The sequence below is a fragment of the Gigantopelta aegis genome, unplaced genomic scaffold (assembly GCF_016097555.1).
Source record: "Gigantopelta aegis isolate Gae_Host unplaced genomic scaffold, Gae_host_genome ctg2593_pilon_pilon, whole genome shotgun sequence".
Taxonomy (NCBI): domain Eukaryota; kingdom Metazoa; phylum Mollusca; class Gastropoda; order Neomphalida; family Peltospiridae; genus Gigantopelta; species Gigantopelta aegis.
The window spans coordinates 288-12,465 of NW_024532965.1; the positions used below are offsets into that span (position 1 = coordinate 288).

At 30.0% G+C, this 12,178-nt stretch overlaps 1 pseudogene; it reads left to right on the plus strand.

Annotated features, from left to right (window-relative positions):
- Positions 1-7,272: 7,272 nt before the first annotated feature.
- LOC121391527 lies at positions 7,273-8,799 on the plus strand (annotated as a pseudogene).
- The last annotated feature ends 3,379 nt before the right edge of the window (positions 8,800-12,178 follow it).

Consider the following 12,178-nt stretch of genomic DNA (forward strand, 5'->3'; position numbering starts at 1 on the left):
ACTAGAATTCCTTTTCGTTAAAAGATTCAATTTTCATGAAATTGTAGTTGAAAATATTGTTCATCAAAGTCCAATATATTTTTAAATCAAAAATGCTGTTTTTATAAACTAACGAAGAGTTGTGCAACAAATAGCTATTCTGAAACTATGCACAAACATTATTCAAATAGGTATGGGTCAGTATGTTTTTCAGTGTGAGCAAAGACAAAAGTTGAATATGTGTGTTTAACTGTGTTCAATCTCACATATCTAAACACAAGCTCCAAGTCATGATATTGCCAATAGGTGTTTCCAAATTAGAGAGTATCAGAAAATGTGTATAGCTGTGGAAGTTATTTTCACTGATGAAAGATGGTAGTATAATGTTAAAATACATCATTTTTAATTATTGTACTAGTAGTGGAAAAAGTGTGGTTCAACTATGGGACAACCCAGCTATTCAGGCATTTTTTTTGAAAATTTGTATCCCTTGTAATCTTTATTTCACACAAAAAATTTACAATCCAGGGATGGTTTATAGTGTTGAATCTTAGCTTAGTTTCAAATTTATTCATTAGCACACAGGTTCAAGGACGTGTCCGTTGCAGTAGTTTGGGTCATGTCAATTGTCAAGTTACCCAATGTGGGTAATCAGTATATTAACACTCTACAAGATAGTTTTCAATATCAGTGACCATTAAAGTATATCAAATACACCTACTTGTAAAACAGTATGGAGAGAAGTCATCGAATCCGACATAAACTCTTGTTTTGTAGGATATGCTGTAGAAATGGATTGTATCTGAGGTATGTGAATAGTTTTATATTAAATTTTTCAATTATTATCTATCATATGGGTACATATGCCAATATGTATCAGGGATTGCTTGCTACATGACAACCAACATTAGAGGTCTTTCTTTCTGTTTAATTTGTTGTCTCTGTTGAAGATGACTTCACCATCTGGAGAAGAGTTGAACAAACGAATTTGATTGGTCCTCTAATGGAATTGGAAGACAACTTGAAACAGTTCTCCTCTTCAAGAAAAAAATCGTATTGTCCAATGGTTAGTAGCATGAATGTACTGAAAAGTGTCCTTCAAAGACAATAAGAAACTAAGAGTAATAGAAAGAAAGAAAACTCCTAGGTTGGCATTAATTTATGATCATGACAATTATAACAACATTTATTATCATTAAATATAGATTGCTAGAAAAAATAAAGTTAGTTATATATAACTATATCAAGAAAAAAAATAAATGATTATAAATCATTTCTAAATGTAGATTCTTTTTTACTATAGTTAATTTTCTTTTCTACTATATTACATCACGAAAACAGCGTTACGCTATGGTCTTCTGATAGAAACGATTTGCACGTACTGATATCATTAACGTTCTATTTATTAACATACTTGAATTCGCTTGGGAATATACAAGCCCGTTTTGACACGTGATTACGATTATGAAAACGCTTCGCCCTGTGGTTGTATATAAGCATGTAGGTATTATAAAAAATTAAACTTCTATCATCATACAAAGTACAGATGTTTGACGTACCTTATAACCAGATATTGTGGAACGAGTAAAAGTAGTTACTGTAGCGTTCTCTCTTTTAGGAGAGAAAACTTTGTGAAAATCTTTGAACTAAGGAAGGCACCTATTGTAAGCACTAAGCCTACACTAAGATATTTGCAAATCTTCATTGTAGAAAAGTAAAGGTAGAAAGCAGAAAGGAAAAGTGAAGAAAATGATAAAGATGAAGAAAGTCAAATTTCAATTTTTGAAGAAAGAAGTTGACTTCCAATGCACTTTTAGCTATAGTGAATAATATGTTGCAAATACTAAAGAGAATAAATGATATACTATACACTCTTTGTAATATCGTCATCACATTTTTCCAGCTCTATTTTAAATACTTTTCTTTTTACAAGTCCAAACGACACATCAACAGAGTTTTTATCGGATAATGCAAGCTGTATCGATAATGTGTGTAAGTCCCATTGTGATAGCACAAAAACGGCCAACATAAAACGGCAAAGTTATTCACATGTTATTTGGGTGGCTCTTCTCAACTGGAAAAACAGAGTTATAACAATGTTAATATCATTGAATGTCTGTTTCATAACCTTTAACTATACTAAGTCCTTATAACATATAAAATATAATGAAATGCCACTATATGACTAATATTATATATATATATATATAATTGTTATGACTACTAATACTCATAGACCTTTTACATGAAAAACATAAAATGCAGAAACTTATATTTAAATATTTGTGGTTAACTACCTTTTATTAGAATCAGGAACACTCACTATCTATCTGATAGGAGATTTCTTTCTGACAGTAAATTCGTTTGTTTAAGTCACAGTGGAGACCTTTATATAGCCTTTTGGGTAACTCTATATATCAGTATGTCAGTTGTAGATAGAGTAACTGTTAAGATTCCTCTGATGGGAAGGTATGTTAATATGGTGGTGATAAGGTTTCTCATGTTGCTAGGTAAAGTTTTTGTAATTTGATAGTTCTGATATAATACTCTTCATGTCAAATGTATTATAAGCACATAACTATGTAATAAACTACACTTAAAATAACATTTTGTACATGCCATTTCAAACTGTTGTCTTCGTTACTAGAATTTCATCAATACGACGTGAGCCCAATATTGAATTACAACAAAGCCAAAAAACTTATTAACTCAGTACATATAGCACCAACTAGAAGCCAAATAGTTGTCTTTGTAGTTTATGTCCAACAATTGAAACTATGGCAGGTACTATTTCAATTAAAATAACTGGGTTAGGTTCAGTTAAAATAGTATCTGCTTATAGCTTCCATTGAAGCCATCATTCAATTACTATAGCAAAGTGGGTGTAATATTAATCTGATTTTAGATACGACTAGTTGTCTTTATACGTTTGAGTTACAATATAGTATTGGTGTTGTATAGAGTTTGTCCAGTTCTCATATCAAATTATAGTTCCAGTTCTAGTTCTAGAACCTTAAGTTTATCATTTTTATAGTTCAATTTTTTTTCAGGTTCTAGTTCTAGAACCAAATGTTGTTCTTTTTATAGTTCTACTTCTGTTCTGGAACCTTAAGTTTATCATTTATAGTTCCAGTTCTAGTTCTAGAACCAAATTGTTCTTTTTATAGTTTCTACTTCCAGTTCTGGAAATTTTTGTTTTACAATTTTATTTCCAGTTTTAGTTCTGGAAATTTTCCGCTTAATTCATAGTTCCATGCCGTTGCAGTTTCAAATGTTTATAGTATATTAATTTATAACCAATCACAATTTCTATGAAACAAGTTGTATAAGTACTTTTTATTTTTTTTTAGCAGTGTTTCGTGTTCCAAATTGTAGTTAATCAATCTATTTTTTTGTCCTTTTGATGCTTCTCCACTTATGGAAAACTGTGAAGAAACTCAAATTTTAGTTCCAGTAATACCTAAAAAATATTTTTAGTTCCAGTTCTAATTCCAGCACTGAGATAAAAATTATTTAGTTCTGTAGTACTAGCTCTAGTTCTAGAATTGGAGCTAAAAATTAAAATGATGGTACTAAAATTACTTTAGTTCAATACCTAAGAACTGGAACAAACTAGTGTTGTAGCAACCTAGAATTGGGTTTACATCATATTGATGAAACTGTGGTAACAAAGAGCTCAGTTAAAATGATAAAATGCTCTTTACAGTGTGTTAATAACGAATGGTCTACATGTAACTATAGAAGTGAATTAAACAGAATAATCATTTTAATGCAAAGAAATGATAGGAAATTATATTCTTTTTAGAGCTAAAGTTAATGTTTTTTTTTTTTGGAAATATGGATGAAAGTGTTATAAAAACCAAAATAAACATGACAATTTGTATTATATATCATAACACAACAATGATATAAGCATATTATTTTATTGTAAATGATCATGACAATAACTAATGAGTCATACAGTGATGATAAGATGAGTCTGGATTGTTTCTCTTATTAATTTATACAATCATTTTAGTAGTCATTATTATATCAAAAAGTTCATCTATCCATAATTCATTTATCTATTGATTCTCTTTATTTATTCATTAAAGTAAGATTGTGGTGTTCATTTCCAGTTGTTAACTGATTCCTACTTTGTTTGCCATGGCTAGGATATTCTAAAGTATAGGGATCATGAGATGAAGCCATTCTAGCAACTACTTTAGCTATTTTTCTTCACTATAACATTATTAAATAAAAATTAGTAGTCAGACATAAAAATAATAGAAAGAAAACTAACAAATGTTATTATCATTGAATGTCTTGTTTTCTAACCTTTAACCATATATAGTAAGTTTCTTTTTAACATAATGAAATGCAATTATATATGACTAACAATATATAATTTCTATGACACTACTAAATCCACAAAGACCTTTTTAGATTAATCGCAGGACTTTATTATTTAAATATTTGTGGTTAATCAGGAACACTCACTATCTGATAGGAGATTTCTTTCTGACAGTTAATTCGATTTTAAGTCACAGTAGCAAGCTTTATATAGACTTTTGGGTAACTCTATTATTTGTATGTCAGCTCTAGATAGAACAAACTGTTAAGATTCCTCTTACATGAAGTCATGTTAAATATGGTGATGATAAAAATTTGTCATGTTACTAGGTAAAATTCATTGTAATTTATTTTCATAATTCTGATATAACACTCTTTATGTCAACCTTTTTAAAGGCACAATCACTATGTTATAAACTATATCAACAATACTACATATTACAACTCTTAGTAATATATTATCAGTATTATCTCTTTACACAATTATTCCTTTTTACTTGGTATGCTCATGACAAACATGAACAGCAATAATCACTTATTACTAATTACCAAAGTGACCAATTGCTATATATGGCAATTGTTGCATCATTCATTAATAGGCAGGTTACCTTGAACCAAAACCTTGTCTGTACTGTCACAAAATAGAAAAGACTTATTAGTTTAGTAATAAGGCTTATATCATTTTCATTAAATGTGAAATTAAAGTGTGTAGGTTACTTTGTATAATATATAATGATATGTGTCTTGTAAAATGATTGTGCAAATATTGTGCCCTTCTTATTTCATCACTGCAGTATATCCCAATTGTTTTTATGCAAAGCACATGTGCTTGCAGGAACACACTCATATAATGTTCAGGGAAACTTGTTTTTTTTTTGTTCATTCAAAGTAAAAAATGCTCTTCTGGATCATCTGTTATATTTAAACAATAAAAAGTGAACATATTCTCTGAAAAAGCATATGTCATTTTAACTATGGTCTTCATTACTACAGTTACATCATTATGATGTAAGTCCAAATCAAAAGTTGCTACAAGACCAATACTTGTGTAATTTCAATATTCATAAAACCAACTAGTTTACATCTACAACCACATTGTTTTTATACCCACTTACTATAGTAGTTGAATCATGGCTTCAATTGAAATTATAAGTAATACTATTTTAACTAAATTAGTTAAGTTGTAATAATATCTGCCCTCCCTCATAATATCAGTTATAGGATATAAATTACAAGGAGTATTTTTGGTTTCTATTTGGTTCTACACATATTGAGTTAGACTAGTTTTTTGGCTTTATGGTAACTCAATATTGAGCTTACATCAAATTGATGTGATTCTGTAACGAAGACAATTCAAACATGAATTCATAAATCACACACTTGTATATGGTTGTTTCTTACTTATAACATTATTTATGATGACATTTGTTAATGTTCTGACATTATATTATTGTATTATACACATGGAGAACTCCATTTTGTATTCTTATACTACATACTTCTTCAAAATATGTCTACTTGTTTGTATGAACAGATATTCTGTGATACAAGCAAAAATATATAACATTAATTCATTATCTACTTACAGTATTTCTTTACAATATATGACAATTACAATTTGATATCATAAAAGCACATATTTACCTAATCTTAGTATATACGTAATATTAATACTTGTATGATACAGAGTAGTACATCTATGTTCTTGTTTAATTGCATGTAGAGTGACATCACTTCATGTATGTCGTTGATAATGAAGTATAAAAAATATCTGTACACATACATACACTGATATATCTATGAAGTAGGGTATGTTATCCTCAATATTATGATCATCAAATTGGTTTGAATGTATACAGCTATATATATATAGGATGTTCTATGATATTTTTCCTTCTCGATAAAGATTTTTTTCCTTCTGGATAATCGAAAGCTTATAGACCACAATGATGTGATATTTTTATTGCTTCAGTTACACTGCATGGTTTTATCAAAATACAGAATAGAGTAACTACTGACCTGCACAATGTGATGCACTTATTACTTAATAGAGGAGTAGTATATACAGGTGACTACAAGTTAGTAGTTTCTAAAATGATTTTTTTTCCTTTTCTGGATTATTAACAGCTTATCAATTCCCTTGAGCTTGTATGACTTCTTTCCTTCTAGATAACATTCTAGATAATGACATTTTGAAAACTCCCTTGAGTTTGTATGACTTCTTTCTTCTAGATAATTGACATTTTGAAAACTCCCTTGAGTTTGTATGACTTCTTTCCTTCTAGATAACATTTCTTTCCTTCTAAGATAATTGACATTTTGAAAACTCCCTTGAGCTTGTATGACTTCTTTCCTTCTAGATAACATTTCTTTTTTTTTAGATAATTCACATTTTGAAAACTCCCTTGAGCTTCTTTCCTTCTAGATAATTAAGAGCTTGTAATATCTTATTGTAGTATTTGTGGGAAACAATTAAAGAATGATAACAACATTATTGTCAATATAACAAGCAATTTATATTTATAAATAAACAAAAAATGTATGATTTTATATCATACAGTAAAGGTATCATATCATATTACGTTTCTGAGTGATTAGTAATATACGGAATACAACGGACAACCGTTTTCATTAATTCAAATTCTATAAACACGTGTTACATTTTCGTAAACTTACCGTTTTTCTTCACGTGGATTAATGGCTACCTTCCTCAAATCCATTCTTCGAAGAGGTCCTTTAAAAAATAACTATATCTGTCATTATTTTTTTTGTTAAAACAGGTACCACTCTTAAATTTGTAGGCGGAGTTAAACCAAGCATCAAGGTATCATAATATGCCACACCCACCAATATAATAACTCATCATTTAGTGTAATACTTCAGTCATCTTTCAAGACAAACGATATATATCAGGTATAATTTACAATGACACATCTACATTATATGTGTAACATGTTATAGCCACACCCATTTATCAATATGCTGAGAAATTGACATTTTCTCGTACCAAACCTCACGTCAACATTGGTACAATAGGACATGTAGATCACGGGAAAACTACATTAACTGCAGCTATTACAAAAGGTACCCTATTAATTAACAAACAAATAAATAATTGTTTTTTATATATAGTGTTAGCAGAAAAAGGCAATGCAAATTTTAAATCTTATGCTGACATTGAACAATGCTCCAGAAGAGAGAGCCAGGGTATCACCATAGCAACAGCTCATGGTGGAATACGAGACCCCTAATCGTCATTATGCTCATGTAGATTGTCCTGGACATGCTGATTACATTAGAATATGATAACAGGTAAGTAAATATTTAATTTATAGTAATTAATTTTAATTTGTAGGAGCTGCTCAAATGGATGGTGCAATTTTAGTTGTTGCTGCTACTGATGGACAGATGCCTCAAACAAGAGAGCACTTACTATTAGCTAAACAGGTGATGTCACAATGACATCATTGTATTGATTATTATAATTATTTGATTAGGTGGGTGTTGAAAGTGTGGTTGTGTTCATTAACAAAGCAGATATGGTTGATGATCCTGAAATGTTTAGAATTGGTAAGTTCCTATAATTTTATTAATTAATGCTATCTATTAATAATAAAGGTGGAATTAGAAATGAGAGAAATTCTTAGTGAATATGAATTATGATGGAGACAACACACCTATTATTGCTGGATCAGCATTGTGTGCTTTAGAGGACAAAAAATCCAACAGTTGGTACTGACTCTATTCTTAAATTACTTGAACAAGTTGATACGTGGATACCATTACCAAGAGAGATTTTGAAAAACCCTTCTTACTTCCTATTGAAGATGTGTTCTCTATAGCTGTCGTGGTACAGTTGTGACTGGACGAGTTGAACGAGGGACTATTAAAAAAGGAGAAGAAGTTGAAATTATTGGACACAAAACAAAAATGAAAGCAGCTGTTAAAGGTAATAAGGCCTGCCCTTGTAATTATTGTTCATAATTAAATTTTTAGGGTTGGAAATGTTTCATAAAGAACTTGATGAAGGACAAGCTGGAGATCAGTTAGAGCATTGCTTAGAGAATTAAACGAGAACAAATAAGACGTGGGATGTTACTATGTCAACCTGATACAGTGATATCTTGTAGTAAACTAGAAGCTCAGGTAACTCCACCCACTCACCACACCCACTAATATTGTTATAGGTATATGTATTAAAGAAAGAAGAAGGTGGTCGACATACTCCATTTATGAGTAATTATTCCCCACAACTTTTTATTAGAACTGCCGATGTGACTTGCGTAGTGTCATTACCAGAAGTAAGTTATTACTGACACCACACCACATTTATGATCTAATTAGGATAAAGAGATGGTGATGCCAGGAGAGGACACTCCAATGACTTTAACATTAAAAGCAGATATTCCTCTAGAAGTGCAACAAAGATTTACTTTAAGAGAAGGACATAAAACTATTGGTTCTGGTGTAGTCACTAAAATATTGTAACTAATTTATTAAGTGAATAAATGAAGTACAATTCTGTTTAACTTGTAACTCTTTTAATCTTCTCTCATTTTGCTACAAATTAGAGGGACATGTACATTGTTACATACAGTATATATCCAATGTATTATTCTGAGTAATCTTTTATTTTAATAGTAATGTCGTATGATGTCATAGACCTATAGAGAGGGTCCATTGCTAAATTTTGTCCTGGTTCACTGGTACATGTATGGTCTATAGTTAGAAAGTAATTCAGAATTGTTCTTTCATTTTATAATGCTTTAATTGTTGATAAAATAGGTACATTAATTAATTTGTACTTTAACATTTCAGGATTAAAGTTGATATATATTATAGTTATCAACATGGTTTTTTTAAAGGCTAATAAAATTTGTATAAAACAATATATTATTTTAATAAACAGTTAAATACTGCAATTTGATTGTATTTTCAATTTCAAACATTTCTGAAAATGGATAATTAATTTTTCAATTTTATATTTGTCACGTGACTTCAAAAGATGTCAGAACAAAAACAATAATTTGCAGCTATTTTGGTAGCCACACCTCCAAAAATTATTAGTGGCAAGAGCACGAGGAAGTAAACGTCTTTCCAAACTAAATAAATTTTAAATTTCATATACAATGTTGTCAACATGTTGGAGGACTGCTGAAAAAGATCATGGTCTCACACCATCTTCTAACGTCATATCTTCATACAAGTAGTTTCTACTTAAGAACTCTTCAACAAGTTATTAGACAAGGTCCATTAAAGACAAAGCCCAAAAAAACAGGCCCAATGAATGGTCAACCACAACTTAAAGGCATTGTCTTACAAACTATGATTTTAAAAAACCTAGAAAACCAAATTCTGGTCAACGGAAATGTTGTAAAGTTCGTTTGAGTACTGGTAAAGTATTGACTGCATATATTCCAGGAGAAGGACACACTCTTAAAGAGCACGATGTTGTCCTTATTCAAGGAGGAGGACCCAAAGATGTACCAGGAGTTAAAGTTAGAGTCATTAGAGGAAAATATGACTGTGGACACCCTATTAAATAGAATTTATAAGTTAATGATATCTGTATTAATTGTGACAGTATTATCATATAGCAATCAATTATATTTCTACCAGAAATGAAAATATTATGATCTTATTAGAACGGATAATAATTTGACCTCTTTATTTCCAGTCTTCATGTGTTGATTTATTTGAATAAAGACATTGAAAATTTTGGAAGAGCATGTCCATGTATTGTATGATTTGTGTAAATGCCTCAGCTCCTTTCCCTAACAGTAATTCGTTGTACAACTTGATTCCCAACATTCACTGAGCACTTGCTGAGATGACACAATATTTTCTTCACATAAACCAGATTCTTGACTTAGATCACACAAGAGGTCTGTCGAATATGATACCCAGATTATTTCCTATATCATTTCTTTTTTTCTAATGCTACACTTTGATTTTGATTTATGTCAACAAGAATACATGTTTAGTTGTAGAACATATTTATAGGACTCAATGTAATATCAATTGTAATGTACCACCCTGACTTTGGACAAGTTAAAAAAAGATCTAGAGTCATAGCATGTAAGAGTCCTACATATATTTCATGATTGAAATAATAGTTGGAGGGGAGTCCATGGCTTGGGACACTACATATACTTGGTCTTCTCAGAGTTCCTTCCCTCATCATAATGAATAAAAATTAAGCTAGTTTGTATCCCTAGATAGTTGAGAAAGTGTCTAATAGGTAGTTACCATCATATCACATGAATCTCTGAACCATGCATGAAAGAAGTCAGTACATCTGTTGTTAAAATGATTGTATACTTATAACTGACTAGCAACTACTGACCTATGATTAGCATATTAAGAACAGAGTAGTGTTTATTAAATTTCTCAATATGATTATGCAATGAAAATTACCATAGATTTGTTACATCAATCAATTGCTACAATGATCCACACACCACACACACACACATATATGCACCTACTATACTTTACAATGTAGACTCTAAATATATATATTTCACAATATATTAAACTAGTAATTTAGGATCCTCAGTTATATTTTTGCATCTTCTTATAATTTCTCCTCCATCATCACTAAAAAAATTATACACTTCTCTTATTTCTCTTCACTTAAACTACTGCTCATTACTTTAGGACCCATAACAAAATCTGATATTGAAAGTCTTGAAATTTATCCAGAAGTATGTTTTAATAGTTTTTTTGATGAGTTGAATAATTCAGATAAATATTCTAGACTACATCTGTGAAGGGTATGCACCTATAATTTTGTTATTTGACAAGATCAGTCATAGATTTGTCCCTAAGTTTAATATAATATATATTTAGGTATATGGAAGCTGTGGTGAATCTCTTCAGACTATTGATATAACAAAACATACCAACCTTTATGTAATTCACATAACAAAGACTTCGACATCATTAGTCAAACATATTGTAACAAATAACATTATGACATCAATTATTATGTTTAATAGAACTGAGTGTCCAGTTGTTCAAGTACAGGTATAAAACATTAGATAAGATGTAATGTAGCTAACACATACATCTGTATATTAACAATGTATGTATGTTTATTTGTATAACATTCAGAAAACTACATTAAAAGGAGGCAGTGCCATTTATAAACTTGCAGGATAGTGAAATATCGGAATAGACACTACTCTTCATTAAATCCTCCACAGAAAACATTACTTGATGGTTCTATATCAGTAACACTAATGTATGTGCAAAATTTTTTTTTGTACAATCAATCACCAGTATCATAGGTTTACTCCTGTTAATACAGCAACAATCATTTTAACAAGATCCATTCATGTTTTTCTATCAAGGTACAAATGTACATGCACTTTTCATATAGAAATGTAAACTGCAGGCAATAGAAACAACCATTGTCTATGTCATCTATTATATGTCTCACTACAATGGACTACCTAACAGATGAGGTGAATACTATATGTATACTACTATATGGTCAATCTGAAGAAAATGATTTCAGGTCATTGAAATGTATATTGACATCATAACAGCAAAGGCTTTAACAAACTACCAAATATCAGGACATTGTAGATCAGTGTACAATTGAGATGTTAATATTAGAAATACCTGAAGATCTTACACTTACTGAAGAGAGATAAAATGGATCTTCACCTCTTTCTAGGAAGGAACTAAGGAAGCTGCTATCAATTTAGATAGAAGGAACAAAAGATAATGAGGAAGAGTGTTTAAGTAATGATTGTTTTTAAGGCCTATAAAATTGAAATATGATAAAAATTATTTGTTTTTATTTTGCTTAAGTAGACTAGTTTTATTATTCGCCCTTAATAAGATGTAGTTTTAGTTT